Here is a 25,403-nt window from a genome sequence, read left to right as displayed (position 1 = left end):
AATTAGTGTCCAGTATTACGATTATTTGATTTTTTTCCTTTCAATTTCTCTATACAAAATACTAGGAATAGAACAAAAAAACAAGAAAGAGATCTCTGCTAAATTGAATTCTTCTTATTTTTTCCTAATGTTTTCTGCAGACAAAAATTTAAAATGCAAGTCATTTAAGCAGTAACTAGATGGTCAGATGAGGTGCACTGAAAAATAGGTAATACCATATTCACCACTTTCACATGACTCCTTGAACTAATGAGTATTAAGGAAGTTATGAATGGGGACAAAAGCAGCTTTGTGAAACATAGCCAGCAACCAAATGCTTTTTATGGTTTCTCTTGAATGTGCTCATATATATTTTTCATCCGCAATAGTTCAGTGATCTCATTCAAGACAAAATATATTCATTTTTATAACTCCTGAGTACTTAGGATAATGCCTTCTAAGAATAAACACACAATACTTTATTATTTTTATTTTTATTTAAGCGATAAGTAGAAATACATATGTAATACATATTATGTAATATGTGTTTATATTTATAAAGCCACATACCAGACTTTCCTAGGCCATGTTACATTGCCAAAATTTATCACCTGAAAGGGTTATTATCCCTCTCTCTCATATTATTTTTTTCTGGCACCTTAGTATAATTGAATGTTTTAGAATTGCTTGATTATGTGTGAATTCTTTAAAGAAATATATAATTCCATTTGAAAATTTCATCTGGGATAACATTTTTTCAGTTATCCATCCATCACTTCACTAAATAAGTTCTGTAACATCCGAATCAATAAGGATTTTAATCCATAATATTCATTACACTATTAACTGACCTAGAAATTAGGGTCTTATCATTTTTATCTCTTAGTGGCTCCACTGAGTTGTTTTTCTTAAGGCACAAAAGACCCCTTTATTCTTTAGAGTGCATGCCCTAGAATCAGAAATTCCTTTTATTTGTTTATAAATATAGCCAGAAACAAAATATAAATTGAACAGGAAGCCATCTCTGGAGCTTTGGGATCCAAGGCAGGAGCACAGGTTTGAGTGGAACAAACATGCTAGTCACAGTTTTGGTCGCTTGCATGGAGCAAGTTATCCTTTCCTCTTCTCCTAAGCTCTTTCCCATTGTTTTGCTAGAGTGAGATAATTGCTCATTGCTGTTTGCTGTACGCGGTATGGGTCCCTGCTGAAATCACCACAGATGGAGAAGGATGGCCTCCACCAAAGCAAATCAAAGAAACTCCCATCAGGGAAGCCAAGGTGTCATTTCCTGGGACCAAATGGTCAGCTCTCCCTTTATTTACTCTTCCCCAGCAGGCTGCTCCACAGGTCACCTGGCAAATGCACTTTCCCTCCTTAGACCCAGCCTGAATGTACTCACAAGTGACACTCTAAAAATGGCATGCCACACATAATTGCCTGTGTCAGCTGCCCATCGATTTTGCAGGTGACCAGTCAGCTTCTTTGATGAGGGTGTGGAGCAAATGCGACAAAAGTTACTGTTTGATTTCTCCTTTGTGGTTACATATTGGATCACTATCAGGCTTGCATTGTCAGACCCAAGGACAATTCCCAATAGAGGATACAATATAGTATTACAGTGTTAAAAAACAAAATTCAACTGAGTAAATTTGAAGATCTAATTGGTTTTACTAAGCCATTCAGGAGTCAGGCAGCATCCCATCCAGCAAGTAGAGGGATGGCTCTAGAGAGCTGCACAAAATGGAAGGCTTAGATAGGCAGGGGGTTGGGGAAAGGAAGTTATTAGCAAAGGAAAAGAAGGGACTGTTTCAGGCCAGGACAAATTCTTTTTGGGGGGAAGGAAATATCAGGATTTTTTAATCTTGCAGATTACCTGGTGCTGATCAGGAAATTTCAGATTGACTGTTAAAAGGTCACATTCCTGGGATAGATTGAAGCTATAACGAAGTCCTGGTTTGCGGTCATGGGGGACTAATGACCCTATTTTGTGACAGAGAATCCAGAAAGAGAGAAAGTCAAGCAGGTTTCCAGCCAATTTGCTGAATTTTACACTAGGAATAGCCCAATTCAGTAGGACAGCCTCCTGGATGTCCTGGGACATTAGTATGATTACCAGAACAGGGATGAAGGCAGATGTCCAGTTACCAGAAATAGGATATGAACAAGGTGAATCTCAAAGAGCTCCAGACTTGATTCCAGTATTATAGCTGAATCCATCCGCTATAATACTTTTTGCACCCAGGACATGGGGGAGGGCTTGGCCTTCATATGGGAATCAATGGCCCTTAGCTAAAGATGGGGGAGGGATGCAACTGCTGGGAATCACACTGAACCTTATGGTTCCTGGCCAGTGGAGCTGCAAACAGGGGTCCTTAGCCTTAGGGAGATGGATGACTGTGTGTGTGTAGTTCAGAGATTCTCAAATGTGAACATGCAACAGATCATCTAGAGATCTTGTTGAAACACACAATTCTGGGCCCCACCCTTAGAGTTTCTGATTCAGTAGGCCTAGTGCCAGACAACTTGCATTGCTAACCTGTTGCCAGCTAATGCTGATGCCCATGTTTCAGGGACCACACTTTGACCAATCACTGGTGTATCATTTTTTTTTTGATACTCTTTTTTAAATCAGCGAATCAGCCAACATTTCAAGAAATGAAAAAAAGATTTTTTAAAACTATATCTCTGTGGCAATTTTGTTACTCTCAAAAGTGCATAGGTTACCTCAAGGTGAATAAAGACCATTTTTTTGGCCTAAAGAAGTGAGTTTATTAGCATGGTATGTGGCAGTAAGACCTTGTTCCAAGTGTGACACCGTAACTGCTTCTGCTGGCAGCTTTTTTTTTTTGAGAGGTGGTGTATCATTTTTGAAGGAACAAGAGAATAACCTTGTAACTCTGGGGTGGGGAGTAGGTTCCCAGCCCGGGGCAAAGAACTTTGAAGCCTCAATCAGTCAAAGCAAGAAATAAAGTGGGAGAAACCTGTTTATTGCTTATAAGCAGTCATTTTCTCCTGTTCACCCATGTCTCTCAATACCCACCTGCCAAGGCCCCACCAAACATCTCCCGTCCCAGTGTGCAATGGCTTTCCACTTTCCACCTTGTAGTCACCTATTGATATAGAGATGATGGTACTTCTTTCCACCCCTTGGAAACACCTATTGATGTGGAGATGAGTGAAGGCTAGGCAAGAGATTCTGGAAATGCTGCAATTTCATCCACAAATCCTTTCTGGCTTCTGGCTCATGTAGGCAGACCAGGCCCTGTGTTTTTCTTTCCTCCTTCATGAAAGGGATCTAAGGAGAAGTCTACATGTAGACCAGTTTGATTTTAATTATTGAAATCTGTAACAAAAGCAGCAGCAGATACAAGAGAGCAATTGACCCTAGTTAGAAACATAGTTCTGGAAATAGTAACACAAAGAAATCTCTAGTTGGTATCTTCAGAATGATGAGAAGGCACCGATCACAACACAAGAGCAGAAAAATATGGAAAAGAAAATGAAAGAATAAGAAAGAGCTTTTGGGAATTAAACATGTGCTTGCCAACATACACTTTTAAATAGAAGTTTTAGAACGTGAAGTCAAGGAGAACTCAGAATAGAGAGAAAATATGAGAAAAGACAAGCAACACAAAGGATCCATCTGGGGGGACTACCATCTGGCTAATGGGAGTTCTAGAAAGATAATGGAAAATAAAGGGGAAGAAATAATCAAAGAAATGTTAGAAGTACATTTCCTGAAGCTGAAAAAAGAAATGTTTATCATATTGAGGGAATCCAATGAATATGGAGTAAAGGAATACAAAAAAGGCAACGACAGACACATTATAAAATGTCAGGAAACAGCTGATAAAGGAGGATCATAAAAGATTGGAGGAAGGTGGCAGGAGTTTTCCTGCAAAACACAAAAACAAAAATAAAACCCAGATTTGCATCAGATTTTTCTTTAGCAATCTGGAGGATAAGAAGCAATGGTGAGGGGAACAAAGGGGAGAAGCATTTTAAACTTAGAATGGGTATATCCTGGCAACATGACTAAAATTAATACTACCCAAAATTGGAAGGAGGGTAGGGTGTGAAATAAATTTCATATAGATTTGGGAAGATGACTACCAGAAAAAAATAAAAATTAAATCTATTAAAAATAGTTTGCTTCTGCAGAGTGGAACTGATGTATATGTGTGGCAGAGTCAGGGGGATTACTTTTCATAATAAATCCTGCAGAATCTTTTACTTTTTACCCAGTGCATGTATTACTTTTTCAAAATTAAAAAGGCATAAACAAAATCCAAAGTTCTTTGCCCCTGAAAGGAGACTGCAGCTTTAAGATAACATGCATGATGAACACAATTTTTTTTATGAATTCTTCCATTAAGGAAACATTGGCTGAAGTAGCTGTATGTTTTAGAGAAATATCTTAAGAATTAAAGTGCAGAACTAGCTGTTTATATCAGCAACAACAGTCCTTTCCCCTGTTCTTTAAGCCCATCTGTTTAGCAGTGTAGTAGACCTAGAGTCAGATGAAAGAGCTTAAGGCTTAGTACAATTTTGAGAACTCATAATGTGTGCAAAAGCAGATGAAAAATATTCCAGTACAGAGTACCAGTACTTAAAAGGAGACCACAAATCAATAAATTAGCTTTTTTATATGCTAAAGGGAATAAGATCAAATTGTACATACCCTGAAATATAGAGTATATTGGTGATAACTGTTGTGGCTTCAGAACAATTATGCACTCTCCAACCTAATTTCCTTCTGTGACACAGAGATGAGCTTGGTAAATGAGAGAGAGCTAAAACAATAACTTTAGTGGGCTGAAAGAAAGCTCGTAGATATGAAGGGGGAACACTGTGTATGCTAGATGACTATGTACTGGTTCCAAGTTCCTGAACAATGTAATTCAGGGGCTAATTAATGTACTGCTGTACCTCAGAGGAATTGTTAAGTGAAGTCATTTAATTCTAAGTTTGCAGATAAGTTGTTTGATATTCTCGTCTGTGACTTTGATAGAATAAATAATGTTTCTTAAAAGAGCAACAGAAAATAAGCTGAATGGGAGGATGAGAGTGAGCAGAAACCTTTGACCAAGACTATAGGTAGCCCTGTACATTGGCCAATTCTGTTCCCAAGTTCTTCCAACCAGTTTGACTCCACTGGGTTATTTATATATTAAATGGATGACTTTAATAATGGTTGAGTTGGCACATGGAGGCACAAATATCAGAATTTAAAGTGAAGCTGGTACAATGGAGAAGTAGTTGGAGGAAAGGATGACTAGGGGAGGAATCACATAGGCCCAGAGGGACAAAGTAGGGAATTTCCCTCTGGATATTAGGAAATCCAGAAGTGGTATCTGGATTCTAACCAGTAACCAACTGACCACAGTACTGGGAGATAGTCTTTGATTACAAAGTGTGCTTATTTGACTGCTGTGCAATTCATTACTTATAAATATGAAGGATGGGGAGAACATGGATAGGGTTCACATTAAAACAAAGTTAAGACTAATGAGGAGAGGAAGAAGAAAGTGAAATTCTTCCGAATAAAGGATGCACCACATGAGGAGGATTTAATAATGATCTTTAGGAATATGAAGGAATCTTCTGTGAAGCATAGGTCGTCTTCTCTAGTGAAGAAAAAACACTAGGAAGTATTCAGTTAAGACTTAGGAAGAAGCTCTGCTATTATTACTAATATGTAAGGAACAGCAATTGAGCCTCTTCTGATGTTTAAACAATATGGTAGACTTCACTCCCAATAATAACTCAATTAATTCAGGATTGCCTAAGAATAAATTGGTAATTCTTGTTTGTTGATTATATTAGTTAGGGTTCTCCATGGAATAAAAAGATAGATGTATATTATATATATGTATATATGTGTATATATATATATGTTATGTATGTGTGTATAAGAGTGTGTGTGTGTGTCTAGCTCTATATATTGAGAGATTGAGAGACTGATTGATTATAAGGAAGGAATTGTATTTTTGTAATTATGGAGCCCCCCCCCCCCAAATGTGAAGTTGGCAAGCTGGAGAACCAGAAGAGTTGAAGATGTAGTTCAGTCCGAATGCTGGCTGACTCAAGACCAAGAAAGAGGTGTCTTGTTTCAAGTACAAAGGCAGGAGAAAATCACTGTTCCAGCTCCAGGCAGTCAGGCAGGAGCAGCTCCCTCTTACTCAACCTTTTTGTTCTATTCAGGTCTTCAATTGATTGGATGAAGCCCACCCACATTAGTGATATTTTCTGGTTACTCAGATGCAAAATTAAGACAGGGCAAGTATTGGGAATAGCAATTGGTATTTCCATTAGGGAATATTGGAAATGATTGAATTAGCATGCACCCAATAATGCTCCATAAAAATATTTTATGAAATATAAAGCTTCAGACAAATTTTAGTGGATATAATGATGCTAGAAAACCAGATCAAATTACCTTCTGGCTCAGCCTAAGGGTTTTGAAGTCATCTATAGAAACTGATTAATACAAAGAGCAAGTCAGTTAAAACATTAAAAATGAACACAGAGTTATAGAGAATGACATAAAAATCGTAACATTAAATGTGAACAAGAAAGGCCAATAGCCATATTAAAATACCAAATCAAAGCAAGACATACTAAACTAATATGCATTTACAGATAAAAAAATAATTGGATCATCTAAAGTCTATCTATTAATGCAGAATCTGAGACTAGGAGTTGTTTGGTATTAGAGAAAGTAAATTTTATAAGCAAATTGATAATCACAATAAAAGATAAATTAAGCAACCCAAACCCAAATATTGAAATCATGTGTAACAACTATGGTATCACAACCATCTAAAAGACAAAACAAAGTAAAAAACCTGTGTCCTATATGGACAGAATTCTGATTGTCATCCGAGAGTCTGCTCCTGTTCATATTTCATTTTCTTCTTTTACTTTTATAGTTTTCAACCCCTGTCCTGTCACTTGACACCATACCCAGAAGTCTACCTCAGCATGGTATAACTCCTTCCATAGATGCTGGACCTCAGGAACCCTCACCCACAACTAGTTTCTATGTTTATTATCCGAACAGGACAAACTAAGAAAACAGACACTCAAACTAGAAATTACACTCTTCAACAATGTAGGAAAGAAGAAAAAGAAGAAAGTTTTGTCTTAGTGAATAGAAAAATACATTTCATTTAAAGTTTATATAACTTTTATGGAAAATAATTGTTAGGCTGGAGGAAGGAAAAACAAGGACATGCAAACAGAACAGAGAGATGCCACAGGGGGAGAACAGAACAGACCCCAAGGTCTGTGCCTTATATGGAAAGGGGACAGCTCTTCCTGAATTCCGTCCTTCTGATGTGCCAACTAAGACCCGGATGTCAGCCTCCTCCCTCTTGGAAGGAAAAAAAGTTTCTAGTTGTCTATTATGTCACCTTTAGCCAATCATACCTCTCCACGCCCCCTAGGATAGTTTGCCCACTCCTCCCCCTCCTAATCCCTTATAAACTCCCACCTCCCTGACTGGGTGTGACTTCCCTGGCCTGTAATACCCAGACTGTGGAACATCACCTGGGAGTTGCACTCAAATAAACTACCTGGCCCTTTGTTGCCTCTCTTCGCCTGCTTATCTCAGCTAAAATTTATCTTACAATAATCACATATGTGGACACAAAGATGCTGAGATAATATACAACATTTTAAGATAAGTAAATTTTTAAAAAGTTTTAAAACAGGTCACCTGCACAGAAATAGAGTGCTCTCTAAATAGTTTCCAAATCTGGAAGGAAATCTAGTACAATAATCATAATAAAATATGAAAATGTAACATTAAAATTAATGTGCTTCAGCCAAAACAATAAATAGAGTTAAATTCCCTTTTCTCTAAATATGCATATGAATAAAAAAATTTTTAAACCTAAATTTAAAGTAAAACAGAAAAATTAAAATGAGTAAAACAATAAGAAAAGGGAAATAGAGGAAAAAATGTGGATGGATTGATAACCAGTTGATAATTTATGGTCAAAATTGACAGCACTTATTGTAACTCTGGGGGAAAAATATGTTCCCAGCCTGGGTCAAATTACCTTTGAAGTCAATCAGTCAAAGGGAAAAATAAGGTCAAAGGGAAAAATCAGTCAAAGGGAATTTATTGCTTACAGGTAGTTGTCCACTTATGCTTGCTGGTGTCTCTTGCTGCAGAAAGGGACCCCACTCAACCTCTTTGGTCCAGATATGTCCTCACTCTCACATATCCTATTGATATGGAGATATACTACTTCTCTCCACCCCTTGGAAACACCTACTGATATGGAGATGCCCTAAGGCCAGGCAAGAGATTCTGGAAATACTGCAGTTTAACCCACACTTAGACATCATTAATTAAAAATATAAATAAAATCACAAAAAAAGTGTATAAATAGTGTAATGCCACTATGATGCCATAGAAGAAAACTGAAGAATTTGTCAAAGATCTACCCCCAAAATAGTCACCAGATCCATATTGTTTGCATGTAAGTTCTGCCAAATCATTAAGGAATAATTTCCATATTGTAGAAACTGTTTCAATGTACATCAATAAGATAAAAACAATACTGTTGGGGAGGAAGAAATTTCCTCTACCCTTTGAAGTTCTTCTAGTTGGTCTAAGAATCAAACTGACATGAGACAGATTAACAGGGGAAAAATTTAATTGCATACATATGGGGAATCCATAGATAGAGATTCTAGAGACAGTCAGGGACAATGAAGTATATATATATCATCCTAAACCAAGAAGAAGGTGGTAGGCATCTGGGACTTCAAAGGGAAGGAATTCACAGGAATATGACAAGAGTAAATATTTGGTAAACAAATGTTTGCTGGGCCCCAGAAACAATGGGACATAGGAGTTTCAGCAGATTTAGCCATGTCCCTTCCTGTCTACCACCCTAGTTCATATTACAATGTCTAGTTCATGTTACAATGTAGTTACCTAGGGTGATAACTCTTCCTGGGCCAGTTCCTCCATCTAAGTTCTTTTTATACAGTTGGTGGGGGAGGAGGTCAAAGTGTCTTTCTGAGTCTTCAGGCCTTGGTTGTTTTCTGCTCACAAGTCACAGTGGCACATCTTGCAGCAGACTGCCCTTGGCCCTTGCTATACCATTCATTGAAGTATGAAGTAAAACAATAGAGCAGAAAATCAGGGAGTGGGAGATGATGAATTCAGTTTCAATATACTGAGCTTGAAAAGGCTGATGGATCTTCTGTTGAGTGGTATCTAGTGGTATATTGGTTACGTATTCATTTATTTATACATGAGCTGTTTTTGAAAGCCTCTTTGTATCAGGCACTGAATGCAAAATGGTCTGCATCCTCAAAATTATTATTATATAATAAAGAAGACAAAGAATTGACACATATAATCTTTGCAATGCTGAAAATGCTGCTTTGGTACACAGGTATGCGGCTTGTTGTAGTTAGTAGTAGGGAAACCTTGCCCAGTGGTATCAGGGATATAAGAATTCATCTGGCTTTACAAACGGTCTTGACATTTGTTGATCCCTAGTCTAATGTATAGTGAATGAAAAAGGAAGCTGTGGCACAGGGTCTGATCTAAACACTCAAATTAGCCAATCTACTGAGTGTAAGGTAAATTCTAGCCAAAATAAGCAGGTAACGAGAGGCAACAAAGGGCCAGGCAGTTTATTTGAGTGCAATTCCCAGGCGAGGTTCCCTGGTCTGGCTATCACAGGCTGGGGAAGTCACGCCCAGGAGGGGAGGCAGGAGAGTTTTTAAGAGAACAGGGAAGGGAGGGGGAAGTGGGCCGTGCTAAGGGTAGGTGGGGAATTTTTTATTGGCTCAGGGTCGGGTGATGGACAGCCAGAGGTCTCCTCCTTCTGGATGGAGGGGGTCTGCATCCGGGGTTTGTCGGCATGTCATGGGACTGGAATCCAGGAAGAGCTGTTCGTTCCTTCCCCATACAGCACAGAGCTACTTGGTGCTGTCTTTGCTCCCCCTGCATTGTCCTTGCCCTTCTTCCTCCAGTGCCCCAAGCCTTACACTGAGGAGAAAAGGAACTTTACAGCTGGTCTGTTTGTCCTCACATTAGCAAATCTCTGGCTGTTGGATAAGGGGCCTGGGATGGGGTCTAACTCTGGGGAGAGATGATAGTCACAGCTTTAAAAAGTGCAAAAATTCCTATCGTCTTAGTTCGGGTTCTTCCAAAACAGACCTTGAGACAAGGCTACATATGCAAGTGCTGGATTTGGGTGGTGAGCCAAAGAAGTATGGTGATGCACTGAGGAAATGAGAGGGAAAGGAGGAAAGTCAGTAAAATGGAAACCTAGGGTCATCTGGGCTCAGACTCTGAGGTGGGGTGCTCTGAAAGACTGGGGGGAACATGCTTCACAATTGATGGGCCCACTGTGGGGTAAGAAAGCTGGGGTATTTATTGCAGTTCTCATCCTTTATTGGTTGAGGTTGATCTTGTGGGGTCAACTTTGTCTTACTTTTGGGTTGCCCCAAGAGCAGGTCCAGCAGATCCTATAGCCAGAGAATGCTTGCAGGCAGAGACACAGGAAGCAGTTTGCACAGGAACTCACTGCAGGAGATCTCCACGGTAGGCCCTGGGGTTTTAGGTTGGGCCCTAACAGCTTCTGTAAAGCATGTCAAATATCTCCAATCCTGGTTAAGTCTCCTGTTCCTAAAGACGAGATTCCAGAAATAGAAATCATGCCAGAATCTCTATTATATGAATGATAAAGACACTGGTTGTAGTGGGATTGAGGTTTGAAGAAAGCTGCAGTTTGGTGAGTGTGTGGGTCACAAACATTCATTTTTGGGTGTATCTTATACCAGATTTAGGTCAACAAGGCAAATTTCATTCTCCAGCCTTCAAGGGCCCGAGTCTCCCGACTCAGCAGACTGTAACCGAATGGAAGTCAGAGACAATTGCTTTGCACTCGTATTTTCAGCAGCAAGTCAGTGCCTGACACATGCCCAGACACTTAATATGTGTCTGTTGAACTGAATTGGTTACTGTGGTGTTGGTTAGGAACCAGATAGGACTGTGTCTGCTGAAAGGGGTTGGGCAAAACAGGATGACACGTTTTCCTTATGACTCCACACAGGGCTAAATTGTCAGTCAGATTCATACAAGACAGAAATCTTACCCAGCACTACGATTTGTGAACGATTAGCAGAGGATCCATGAAAGGAGCCTCAGCAAACCCCATATTGATAGCTGGGATGCCCACATCCCTGAGCTGCAGGTGCCTAATCCCTTTTCCATGTCAGGATACGTTTGTGGTGGGAATAATGAGGACTAACTGTGAGTGGTAAAAGATAGCCCAGGAAATCCACTTAGTTTGGAGGTCACTCATTTTTAGACTTTGCTAGCCATATAGTCAAAAGGCCTTGGTAACTACTTCCCATTCTCTGGTCAGCTCATTTATTGATAAATGGCAGAGTTATTTACAATAAACAATCCAAACAGATCAGGTATACCCTGGGGAAAGGAATCCTTAATTCCCGAGAGAGTTTAGTTTATCTTCCAGCTAGTAAATTGTATCAGTATATTTATAAACAGGTTTGAGATCCAAATGGATTCAGGTATCCCCCATGGAGGAAAGAATCAAGTTTAGACTCATCCTTCTGTTCTCTGCTATGGATCCAGAATTCTTCAATACAATTTTATTACACAGAATATGTTATCACATTAGAATAATTTTCCATTTGGACTAAGTAGTTAACATACCAGTGAAAAGTAAGCTTGATGAGAACCAGGACATCATCTGCTTTGTTCACCAGTACATTGCTACCAGAGTAGACAACAGAGCTCAACAAATGTTTGTTGAATGAATATATGAATGAACCCAGTCATTCTTTATGGATTATCTTTACATTTTACGACAAACTAAAAGGTTAAAAAAATTAACACTATTTTCAATAGATACCAAGAAGTCATATAAGAAAATATCTATTATTAATATAAACTAAAAATCAAATATCCACAAATTATATTTAAAACTAAAGACTAACATAGAAAGCAATGGACATACTGCTATAAACAGAGAAAACTTTGGGAACCCTTTTGAGGGTTGGGATAACAACCCTCATTAGATGTATTAGAAATGCTAGCATAAAGGTACATCTATAAAAGGGATAACAAACCACTTCTCATTTTCTTAAAAAAATTTTTTTTTGAAGTACAGTCGATTTACTAGTTTCAGGTGTATAACATAGTGAGTTAACAATTATATCCATTCCAAAATGCTCTCACAGTAAGTGTAGTAACCATCTGTCACTATACAAAGATACTGAAATATTATTGATTATATTCCCTATGTTGTACTTTCATCCTTGTGACATATATTTTATAACTGGAAGTTTGTATCTCTTAATCCTCTTCACCTATTTAATCTATCCCCTCAACCCCTTCTCCTCTGACAACCACCATTCTGTTCTCTGTATTTATGAGTCTGTTTCTTTTTTGTTTTGTTTTGTTTTTCAGATTCCACATGATTTTGCTTATATGTGTAATTTGTCTTTTTCTGTCTGACTTATGTCACTTAGGGCTTGCTTCCAGAGTGGCTGGCTGAGAGGCCTGACTGCAGCTGCTATTGGGGTACTGGTGGACGGGGCCAACTCCCTACCTCTCTCGAGCAGGGTTTGCTCTTGGATCTCTCGTCCTGACTGAGGCTGCCTGCTGGGTGTGCCTGAGTGGGAACTGCTTTGTAGGGTAGCTTCCAGGGTGGGTGAGTGGGGTGGGCTCCCAGGGGAACATCAGGCTGGAGTTAGTAGTGCTAACACGGTTGATCGAGCATGTCAGAACTGGCTCCTGCCAGCGTCAACTAGCTAGGCTGAAGGAGAGCAAGAAATGTGGCACCAGCCAGAACTTCCACTCCTAGTAAATCTCATGCAGATCCCTGCCTCTCTAGCACACAGCATAATATTAATCAATAAATGTCATTTATTGTAACCCAGGTGCTTTTCAAACTGCTGCTTCTGTGCTGGGTCTCAGATCAATTGATAATGCACTCTGGTCCTTTAAAAGTGGAGACTCAGTTTCCTGTAGCCCTCCTGCTCTACCACAGTTAAGCCCTACTGATTCTCAAGGCCAGACATTGTGGAGGCTCATCTTCCTGGTGCAGATCCTCAGGGGCCAGGGGTGCTCATTGTGGGGTCTGATGCCCTAGCTCCTCTGTGCCTGTGGTCTCCCTCCCACTTGTAAGTTGCTGTGTTGTCAGGGTTTGGGGGAAGCTGGTGTCCCTTCTGTGCTTCTGCTCTCCTACCCTTCTTGATGTGGCCTTCTCTTTATTCTTTAGCTGTGGAAGATCTGCTCTGCCAGTCTTCAGGTCATTTTCAGAGTGAGCTGCATTACATGTGGTTGTTGTCTCGGTGTGTCCGTGCGAGGAGGTGAGCTCAGGAGCCTCCTAGTCTGCCATCTTCTTCCCTGGCTTCCAAAGTATTTTGAAAAGAAACCAGTTGCCTTCTCAGACTATCCTAGCATAGTAACTGAAGAAATGACGAGGGAGTAAACTGGTGCAGGAAAGTCACAGGCTATAAAGCAATTCACAAATATTCATTTCAAATTGATATATTAATGAAAGACAGCCTGAAGATGTAATGAATAAAGAATCTATTCACAATAACTTTAAAATGATTTGGTATTAATATAATTCAGGGTACATGGAATTTATTATAGAATATAAAAAACTATGGGATAACAAAGAAAGAGGTACAAATGAGGTGATACATCTTAACTGCAGTAGAGATGGCAGTTTTTCTAAGCGATTTTATAGACTTAATATAATTAATACCTTCATAGGAGAATTCATAAATTTTGAAAGAAAAGTGATTTTTATCTAGGTGAATACATGGCTAATAATACTAATGAACATTTAAAAAAATGTGATGATGGTAGATGGTCCCCATCAGATTTAACAAATGTATTCAAACCTGAAAATGTATTCTAAATACACAGATATAAAAACTGAATGGCATTGAGGTAGATATAAAACCACTGAAGGACAGAGTGAAATACAGTTTCTTGAAAAATATTCAGATCACTGTGTTTTCCGGGTGGGGTAGTGGAAGCCTTCTGAATCAGGACAAGAATCATGGCTCTCGTCATAGTTCTGTCATGCACTGCTGGGCACTTTATTCAGTGTTTCTAAATTATTTAAGTTTCTTTGTTTGCAAAATCGGGTATGTGTGCCTTATCGCAAAGAGTTATTGATATTATGGGAGATTATGACATACTTCGTAAACCATATGCAAGCTATATTATTTATATACATCTACAACTCATCAGAAATGTATATGTGAAAAGTTAGAAGCAACTGAATTATGGGAGAAGAAACACCAATTTAACATACCTGGTTGGGAAAACTAGGAGGCAGTATGGAGACTTATCAATGTAAACTCAAGCCAGTCCTCAAACTATACATTGTGGTAGATTTGAGTTGGAATGAAGAGTTCATATAAAAGAACATAAGAAGGTAAAAAATACCATATCATATTTTCATGCTATTCAGAGAAGAGACACATTGCACATTATTGAAGAAATGGAGATTTTGATTACAGGTCAATTTAAAGGTATAAAATTAAATAGCTTTTGCCATTCAAAGTGTCATACGGCAAACACAAAAAAGGGAAAAGCAAAACAGGGTGGAAGAAGGACAATATATATCCACATACCTGTTAAATTCTCTTACTACTCTAATATATATATATAAACTCCTAAAATTGTCTCCTAATAAATGAATATGAAGACCCAATTTACATATGAGAAAGTCATCCCACTTAAAAAAAGCTCAGCTTTAGTAGTAGTTAGAATGCAAATTTAAACATCTTGGGAACATCATATACACATTAAACTTAAAACTATCAAAAGAAAAATGCTGATATAACCAGTGTTAGTGGGCATTGAAAAAAAATCCTGCATTTAAATGGTAGTAAGATGCACATTTCTTAAGAACACTTTAATTTCATTGGAACCAGGATGCCTCTTAGGATAGAGGGCATTGTAATCTTGAGTCTCCATCAAATTGGCAGCTTTTTTTTTACTTTCTAAGTGATACAGAAAGCAATGGGATGCCTTACAACTGATGGTGCCTCATGTTTGATTAAATGCAGTGGGCATCACTACCTGCACTTCACGTTGATTTTACCTGGTGGGGAAAAGGCTGACAATCTGTTACAACAGTCATGATACTTTGGGTATATATACTTTTGGGAGGTACTTAGATATAAAACCTCAAATTAAAACAGAACTGAAATATATACTGGTTGGATGAAAATACCCACTGGTTTGAGAATGACAAAGTCCGTGGTACATTGACACAAGAAGGATTCACAGACATTAAACTGACCAACATATAGATCATGTTGTTCCATGGAAATGTGGTTATTAATCATTTAAACTGAAAATGAATAAAAAAATTATGTAAATACCAGTTAAAACTAGAACTAATTTATATGTATAATGTGAGACATAACTTTGAAATTGTAAAAGTAAAATGTAATGTTCATAAGACTTTTTTCCTGTTAAGCCAATTGAATTTATAAAAATGCATTTTTACCAGATAGTTCTAGGGAAGCAAGGCTATTTCTTTTAGTGTATCCATGAAGCTATTTATATATTTTTTTAATCTGGAGAAAAGTAGTACTTAAATTTTTCTGTGTTTCTCTGGAAGCCAGTTATTCAATTTAGAAGCTCTAATATAGAAACAAATCTAAAAATTTTAAACACATTGCAAAATGCTGTTTTCTAATGTTAAACTTAAGCCTATGTTTCCTTTGCTTCAGATCTGGAAGAAATCTGAAAATTGCTTTGATTAAATAGTTGAGCATTTTTTTCTTCCCAATGTAGCTAGGGCTAAAAACCGTGTTTAAAATCTCTCCAAATCTGATATTTGGATCTGAGGAAAATGGTAGAAATTACCATTTTTTTGGTAGTTTCGGTACCATGATAACTACTTTAGAGTCTTAATGGATTCTCCAGAATCTTCCCTGGTGATTATTTCCACGTCTGAAGTACCATATGTCAAACCTAATTGCAGGAACAACCCTAACAAACTCTGATAACTAACATACTGATTACCTAAACAGTATCATTTCTTTAGAAGCCTGTTATTGAACTGGGCCTATTATCTAAAGATAGTTCCCAACAAGATTAATTATTTACCCAGATTAGGCGCATAGTTCTCAGAAGTTAGATTTTAAAATAATAGTGTGATTAGAACAAGAGAACCTTAATGGATGAAATTATGCTTTAGTTAACAATGCTGATTTGCTTCTAAGACATCTTCACACACACATGTACATGCACACATACACATACACACCTCAGAGAGAGAATCTGGGAATACTTAGTGCAAGTTAAAAGACATGGAAATTTGGTTGTCTAATGGAATTGGTTCTCTTTGAATTTAAGAATATGCTAACAGTGTAGCCATTTTAAGTGTCCGGGTTGGACTACCCTGAAGGATATTTTTGTATTTACTGGTGCTTTGCTCTGCTGTGGTTACGGGGGAGGGGAATGCCTATGGCTGGCTGCAAATATTTGTCACCCATCCATCTTTTCCGGTAGTAATTACTGGGCCTCTGCTCTTTCTAGGCATTGAGCTAAATGTTGGGGATAAATATGAACAAGAGATGGTCTCCACCATTGAGGAGCTCATAGTCAAATGGGAGAGACAAACAATGTCAGTGTAGTACAAACGGAAGTGCAGTGTAGGCAAGAACCAAATGTAGAAGATACACAGAGGAGGGGGCAAATGTGGACCGGCTCTAACAGGATCCTCTGATGCAAATACAAGGACAACACCACTTTCTGTATTGATCTCCACTCCTGATTCTTCCAATATGATATCATGGGACTTCATTTTCCTCTTGAAATATTATCCTCACATTACTCTGCCTACCAAGACCCCATAGTTCAAGTTCAAGGTCCAGGTTGGATTATATCTCCTCCTCAAGCTTGCTGTTGCCTGAAGCTCGGGCTATTTTGTTGTCTCTGTCTGACAGAGCAGAACTCTCCCAGATTTCTGTTGGTGTTTCTGACACTGAATATGTACCTGAAAAATACTAGTATTTATTGGTTGTTCAAGTCATGTTGGGCCAAGATAGCCTTCCTACCAGAAATGAGGACCTTTCTTTCCATATTGTATGTGGAGCATGAATACAGTCACTGTATTTTCTCTTTCAAAAACATAGAAATGTTATTTGACATAGTCTGTCATTGAGTCAGAATATCAAAAATTCAGTCTGCTTCATAAAACTTAGTTTTTGCCTAGGGTTCATTCCCAAGAATTTTGTAGTTCTCATCTTTTCTCAGTAAATTGATTCAGCAGCTGGAGGCAATGGTTTGTATGTCACTTCTGATGAAATATTTCCTAGATCCTAATTGCTTAATGAATATTTTGTGGAATGAATGGAGTTTTACACCATGTGAAAGGAAGTGATGAAAATATTGTAAAGAATATATATATGTGTGTATATATGTGTGTGTGTGTGTGTGTGTGTGTATATATTCATGCTTTCTGATAAATCTGTTATTTTAGTTGTTCACATTCATGTCAGGAAGTTAACACAGCATTTATTCTCGCCTGAGAGCATGGGCCTGCTGGAATGTCTGATGTGGGGAAGGACAAATGGCCCACACTGAGTCTCCTTCCTTGGGTGCAGAATTCCATTTACTCCTTGGATGCCAGCACAATGTGAAAGGCTTTCTTTCTCTGGCTCTGACATTACTTGACGGTGTGAGTCTCAGGCAACTTCAATCTTGGAAAGATCGTGACTCTGACAACTCTGTAATGAGAGCTGCCTCTGCCTTTGATCCCCTGCCAACAATGGTGACAAGTAGTGTATCAGTTAAGGTGATGCCAGCTCATGGAAGGGAAACCTCCAACTTCAGTCCCTTAATACCACAAAATGTATTTCTCATTCACAGTAGTCCTGCTCATTAGCAGGCAGTTTTAACTCTTGTGGTGATTTGGTTACCTGGACTCTTTCCATCTTGTGGTTCCAGGATCTTTTCTTAGCTTCCAAGGCCACACAGGGAAGGGGACAGGGCATGGAGGATCATCTGTGGGATGGCTTTTATGAGCCAAGCTTGGAAGTGGCATGTGTCTCTTCTCACATTTCATTGGATAAAAATTATCTGATGACTGCACCTGTAAGGACATCTAGGAAGTATAGTCTAGTTAAGTATCTGGAAAGAAGAAATGGATAGTCAACTAGCACTTTCTTTTAGACGTGAAGGCACTTTTTCCCATTTCAAGCCCAGGGTAAATCATAAGCACTTCAGCCTTTAAACAGAGAACCTAAGTTGAGATCTGGAATTCTGGTTCAACAAGATTTCTCTCTCATACTCAAAAATCTTGTCATTGCATGGCAAGGGTTAATGTTTGCCATCTGCTGAAAAGTAGCATGAGAGGCAATCAGAACTATTTTGAAAGTCAGGCTTTCAGGAAACAGGGATTTGTTGAAAGATGCAATAGGACTTCCCTGTCTCATAAGAGTGCCTGAGAAGCAGTTCTTCCCAGCTTGGATCAAAAGACTAGTCCTCTATTAATGAGTAGTCAGTCAGAGCCTCTTTTATACAATGGTTGCTTTTTTTCTTTTGCCTTACTATCTTGAATTATCCATTGCCCTCTGAGATCCTTTTAAATGTTAACGTGCTGTGGTTAAGTTTATTTTTAATTGACTATTATCAATTTGTTTCTCTTTACTGTCTGTGAACATGCTTGCTTAGTTCTGTGCATTATATATATATATGGAAAAAAATCAACACAGCATACCTCAGGGAAAGAAGAAACCACCAGAAGGCCCTAAAGTAAACACAAATGCATTGTAAAGTTGGATGATGTTAAATGAAGGGGAAATTGCTTTATAGGCCATTGGCCAGGGCTTTCCAATTTGATTAATACTTCACATTATTACTGTAGAACGATCATTACATATAGGTCTGATATAATAGAGTTTCACTTTCTAGAAGAATGACCATGTAATTTCCGTGTTCAACACAAAGTTTTATGCAACCTGAATCATTGTGTAATGCCTGATGCCACAGCCTTTTTGTGCATTTTTGCTTTCAGTATTAGGAACTTGTTTTGACCTCTCAGTACATACATCAAAAGGATTCTTCCATGACATAAAGTCAAAGTAGAAGCCACATAGGAGTTGCAGTATTTTTTTAGCAAAATGAACAGAAATTAAATTCTTAGATGAACTGACTGCAAGGTCCCCACTCATGAGGAATATATACATAACAAGAAATGGTATATACAGAAAAAATATAGAGATAGATATCTCCATCTGTCTATCTACCTCCCTATCTATTGAGAGAAAATACCTAAGGCTAGTCATGGCTTCATTTCTTCTTCCAAATTTCTGAAAAGAAGTGGCAATTTCTTTAGAAACTGGGGCTAAGAAAAAATGGGATGTACTGTGACCCTGACCATTTTCCTTGCTGAGATTATTTACTCAGAGTAAGCAAGACATTTCAGAAACTCTCCTGCTCAAAAATATCCTAAGCCCTTTGACTGTAAGATTTGGGAAGCTTAAGCAGGCTAGTTAATCACACCTTCTCTGACTCAATCTCTGAATTTAGACTTCCTAAGTCATGTGATCTTTAGAAATTTGGATGATATGTTGACTCAGTTCTTTTAAATTAGGGAGAAGGCACATATCTGCATGGAAGGATCCGCAGAGAGTGACGATAAAAGAAAGAAAAGCACAGAATATCTGAAAAGTATTTTACTCCATCTTCTGATAATTTCCTTGCCCAGTAGGTGGGGAAGACATGGGGGAGCTGCCATGCCGGACTTGTTTTTAATTAGTGGCCAAGAGAAGGTTGCTGATATGTAAGGACTGCAGAATTTGAGGGAACAGGATTGAACAAGGTATCCGAAAACTTATCAGGATGATTAGACAAAGAAAGATGACTTCCATAAAGCAAAGGAAAAACACATATAACTCATGCAGAAAACCTGAAAGGGGAATATGGGCGGAAGAGGTTGGGAAACACTGAAAAATGAATTTCTGATTTCATGATTGTGAATAATTCCTTTAGGGGGGAAAGGATGGAGGGGGAATTTTAAGAAGCTAATGTGGATACCCTTAAATTTTGTCTGATGAGTACTCTTTTAAAAAGCCGTGTTCATAAATGCATTTTTATTTTAAAACAAACTTTCAGAAAAGTTGCAAGTTCAATACAAAGAACCTTCTCCCTGGAGCCCTTTGAGAGTAAAATGCCAACATAATGCTCCATCCTTCTTGAACACTTTAATATGTGCATTTCCTAAAGACAAGAATATTCTTATACAAGTCTATTGTACAGCTACTGAAATGATGAATTTAACACTATTAACACGCATTACCACCATCTAATCATCAGACCCCATTTAAGTTTTACCAATTGTCCCAGTCATAGTAACTTAAAGCAAAAAGATTCAGTACATAATCATGTGATGCATTTAATTGTCATGTGTCTTTCTTTAGTCTGATGAACTCAGATTTAAAGGAACATTTTCTAAAGGTAAAAGAAAGCATACATGACCAAGGTCAAATTAATAAGAATGATGTAATCCCAAAAGGTAGTGTCAGTGAAGATAAAATCCAGAATGCAAGTAACCAAAATGATTTTTTACAAGACTTTATTTTCAGAAGAGTTTTAGGTTTACAAGAAATTGAGAGGAAGGTACAGAGATTTTCCATATGTCCCCTGTCTCCACAAATGCATATAGCTACCATTATCAACTCACTGCTCACCAGGATGATACATTTTTTACCAAGGATGAACCCACATTGACACATCATAATCACCCTGAGTCCACAGTTTTCCTAACAATTCATTCTTGATGTTGTACATTCAGTAGGTTTGGACAAATGCATAATAACATGTATCCATCATTATAATAGCATATGGAGTATTTTCATTGCCCTAAAATACCTGCTTATTCATCTATCTCCCTACCAGTCTTGGAAACTACTGATCTTTTTGTCTTCATAGTTCTGCCCTTCCTAGAATCTTGTATGGTTGAAATCATACACTTTATAGCCTCCTCAGATTGGCTTCTTTCACTTAGTAATATGTATTTATGTTCTCCCATGTATTTTCATGATTTGATAGTTCATTTCTTTTTACTGCTGAATAGTATTTGTCTGGATGTACCACAGTTTATCCATTCACCTCCTGAAAGATGTCTTGCTTTCTTCCAAGTTTCGGCAATTAATAACAAAGCTGGTATAAACATCTGTGTGCAGGTTTTGTAGGGACATATATCTTCAGTTCCTTCAAGTAAATATCAAAGAGTACTATCACTGGATTGTATGTTAAGGGTATGTTGAATGTTGTAAGAACTGTCCTCCAAAGTGGTGTTGCCACTTTGCATTCCCACCAGCAGCGTATGAGAGTTCCTGTTGCTCTACATCTTTATCAGCTTTTGGCTTGGTCGCTGTTCCAGATTTTGGCCATTCTAACAGGTGTCTAGTGGTATCACATTATTGTTTTAATTTGTATTTCCCTGATGACATATCCTGTGGAACATCTTTTCCCATCCTTATTTGTTAACAGTGTATCTTTTTTAATAAGGTGTCTGTTAAGTTCCTTGGCCCATTTTCTAATCAGGTCGTTTGTTCTCCTATTTTGAGTTTGAAGTGTTCCTAACATATTTTGTGTAACAGTCCTTTATCAGAGATCTTTGGCAAATATTTTCTCCCAGTCTGTGGCTATTGTTCTCTTTCTCTTAAGGTTGTGTGTCACAGAGCAGATGTTTTTAATTTTGATGAAGTACATGCTTGAATTATTTCTTTCATGGGTGTGCCTTTGGAGTTGTGTCTAAAAAGTCATGGCCATTCCCAGTGTCATCTAGGTTTTTCTTCTATGTTATCTTCTATGAGTTTTATAGTTTTGCATTATACATGTAGGTCCATAATCTATTTTGAGTTAATTTTTCTAAAGGATGTAGGGTCTGAGTCTAGATTCTTTTTCATTTTTTTTTTGCATGTGGATGTCCAGTTGTTCCAGCACCAGTTGTTGAAGAGATTGTCTTTGCTCCATTGTATTGCCTTTGCTCTTTTGTCAAAGATCAGTGAGTCTATTTTCAGACTGTCTATTCTATTCCATTGATCTGTTTGTCTACAAATGTAGACTTCTACACAACATGGGCAAAGGACTTCAGGAACGTAATATAATGATAACCCGTGATACGGAAAAAAGGAGAGGTACTTATCTTTGCAAACTGGAAAGGGTAGAAAAGCTCCATTGGGGACAAACTGAAATCTCTGCTATAAGAGAAATAATTGCAGAGTATTTTCCAATTTCAAATATATTCAGTTTTTTCCAGATGAGTTAATTCTGAGAAACTGTCAGAATCTGAATATGTGTGTATACCATCACTGCTTATAAATTTTGAAGAATATGGCAAACAACAAAAAAGCCAAATGTAAGCCTCAATTCCTTATTTTTGGGAGGTGTGTGTTGGACTAGACATTTTATTTATTTATTTTTGTATTGGTGTAAAATTGGCATACAATATCCTGTTAGTTTCAGGTGTACATCATAGTGATTTGATATTCTTATACATTACAAAATGATTCCCATGGTAAGTCTAGTTACCATCTGACACCCTTAAAACTTATTACAATATTATTGACTATATTCCCAATGCTGTATATTACATCTCAATGACTTAATTATTTTATACTGGAACTTTGTATTTCTTAATCCCCATTACCTATCTTGCCTGTGCCCCCCAAACTCAAACCCTTTTCAACTATGGATACCAACAGTTTGTTACTTGTATCTACGAGTCTGTTTCTGTTTTGTTTTGTTTTTTTAGATTGTACATATAAGTGAAATCATATGGTATTTTTCTTCCTTTGACTTACTTCACTTAGAAGAATACCCTCTAGATGTATCCATGTTGTCACAACTGGCAAGAGTTCATTCTTTTTCATGGCTGAGTAATATTCTATTATAAATTGCATTTTCTATAATCATTCATCTTTTGATAGACACTTAGGTTGTGTCCATATCTTGGCTATTGTAAATAATGCTGCAATGAATATAGAGGTGCATACATCTCTTCAAATTGGTGTTTTCATTTTTTTCAGGTAAATATCCAGAAGTAGAATTGCTGGATCATATGGTAGTTCTATTTTTAATTTTACTATTTTCCACAGTGGCTGTACCAATGTATATTCCCACCAACAGAGTACAAGGTTCCCTTTGCTCCAAATCCTTGTCAACACTTGTTGTCTTTTTTTATAATAGCCAATCTGACAAGTATGAGGTGATGACTCATTGTGGTTTTGACTTGAATTTCCCTGATGATTAGTGGTGTTGAGCATCATTTTGTGTGCCTGTTGGCTATCTCTATGCCTTCTTTGGAAAAATGTCTATTTAAGTCCTTTGCCCATTTTTTAATCAGGTTGTTTGCTTTTATGATATTAAGTTGTATAAGTTTTTAAAAATATACTTTGAATATTAACCCCTTATCAGATGTATGATTTGCAAATATCTTCTCCCATTTGTAGGTTTCCTTTTTGTTTTGCTGATGGTCTCTATCACTATGCAAAATTTTTTTAGTTTGATGTAATCCCATTTGTTTATTTTAGCTTTTGTTGCCCTTACCTGAGGGGAAAAAGTGCTAAGATAGATGTCAAAGAGCACAATTTCCATATTTTCTTCAAGGAGTTTTATGATTTCAGGTTTTACAGTAAAGCCTAAATCTTAAAGCTGTATTTTCTATATGGTGTAAGATAGTGGTCCAGTTTCATTTGTTTGTATTTAGCTGTCCAGTTTTACCAACACTTTTTATTGAAGAGACTGTCCTTTCCTCATTGCGTATTCTTGCCTCTTTTGTTGCATATTGACCATATATGTTTGGGTTTATTTCTGGGCTCTCTATTCTATTCCATTATATGTGTGTTTGTTTTCATGCCAGTACCATACTGTTCTGGTTACTATAGCTCTGTAGTATAGATTGAAATCCGGAAGCTTTATTCTTCTTTCTAAAGACTTCTTTAGCTATTTTTGGTCTTTTGTAGTGCTATACAAAGTTTAGGATTGTTTGTTCTAAGTCTGTGCAAAATTCCATTGCATTTTGATGGGAATTGCATTGAATATATAGATTACTTTGGATATTATGAAATTTAATATTAATTCCTCTATTCCATGACCACAGTTTACCTTTCTGTTTATTTGTAGTGTTATCAGTTTATTTTGTCAGTGTCTTAGGGTGTAAAGTACAGTTCTTTCACCTCCTCGATAAATTTATTCCTAGGTATTTTATTCTTTTTGATGCAATTGTAAATGTGATTGTTTTCTTAATTTCTCTTTCTGATAGCTTCTTATTAGTACAGAGAAATGAAACTGATTATTTTTTATGAAGGTATCATTGATATACAATCTTATGCTCAGGTTTCACATGAGCAACATTGTGGTTACTACATTCCCCTTTTATCAAGTCCCCACCACACACCCCATTACAGTCACTGTCCATCAGCATAGTAAGATGCTATAGAGTCACTACTTGTGTCTTCTCGTGCTATACTTCCCACCCCATGCCCCCCCCATATTATGTGTGCTAATCATAATACCCCTTAGTCCCCTTATCCCTTCCTTCCCACCCAACCTCCCCAGTCCCTTTCCCTTTGGTAACTGTTAGTCCACTCTTGGTTCTGTGAGTCCGCTGCTGTTTTGTTCCTTCAGTTTTTTCTTTGTTCTTATACTCCACAGATGAGTGAAATCATTCGGTACTTGTCTTTCTCCACCTGGCTTATTTCACTGAGCATAACACCCTCTAGCTCCATCCATGTTGTTGCAAATGGTAAGATTTGTTTTCTTCTTATGACTGAATACTATTCCATTGTGTGTATGTACCACTTCTTCCTTATCCATTCATCTACTAATGGACCCTTAGGTTGTTTCCATACCTTGGGTATTGTAAATAGTGCTGCAATAAACATAGGGGTGCATATGTCTTTTTGAATCCGGATCCTGTTTTCTCAGGGTAAATTCCTAGGAGTGGAATTCCTGGGTCAAGTGGTATTTCCATTTATAGTTTTTTGAGGAACCTCCTTACTGCTTTTCACAATGGTTGAACTAGTTTACATTCCCACCAGCAGTGTAGGAGGGTTCCCCTTTCTCTGCATCCTCACCAGCATTTGTTGTTCCTAGTCTTTTTGATGTTGGCCATCCTAACTGGTGTGAGGTTATATCTCATTTGGTTTTAATTTGCATTTCTCTGATACTTAGCGATGTGGAGCATCTTTTCATGTGCCTGTTGGCCATCTGAATTTCTTCTTTGAAGAAGTGTCTGTTCAGATCCTCTGCCCATTTTTTAATTGGGTTATTTGCTTTTTGGGTGTTGAGTTGCGTGAGCTTCTTATATATTTTGGATGTCAACCCCTTATCGGGTATGTCATTTATGAATATATTCTCCCATACT

At 37.7% G+C, this 25,403-nt stretch overlaps 1 long non-coding RNA gene across 1 annotated transcript in view; it reads left to right on the top strand.

Moving 5' to 3' along the window:
* Positions 1–25,403, top strand: part of LOC140847386 (uncharacterized) — a 609,000-nt gene that overhangs the window by 199,067 nt on the left and 384,530 nt on the right. The gene's annotated exons all lie outside the window — the stretch shown is intronic.

Source organism: Manis javanica, chromosome X (genome assembly GCF_040802235.1).
Source record: "Manis javanica isolate MJ-LG chromosome X, MJ_LKY, whole genome shotgun sequence".
NCBI lineage: Eukaryota > Metazoa > Chordata > Mammalia > Pholidota > Manidae > Manis > Manis javanica.
The sequence above is the reverse complement of the archived record's forward strand: the minus strand, read 5'-3'. Positions and strand labels throughout refer to the sequence as shown.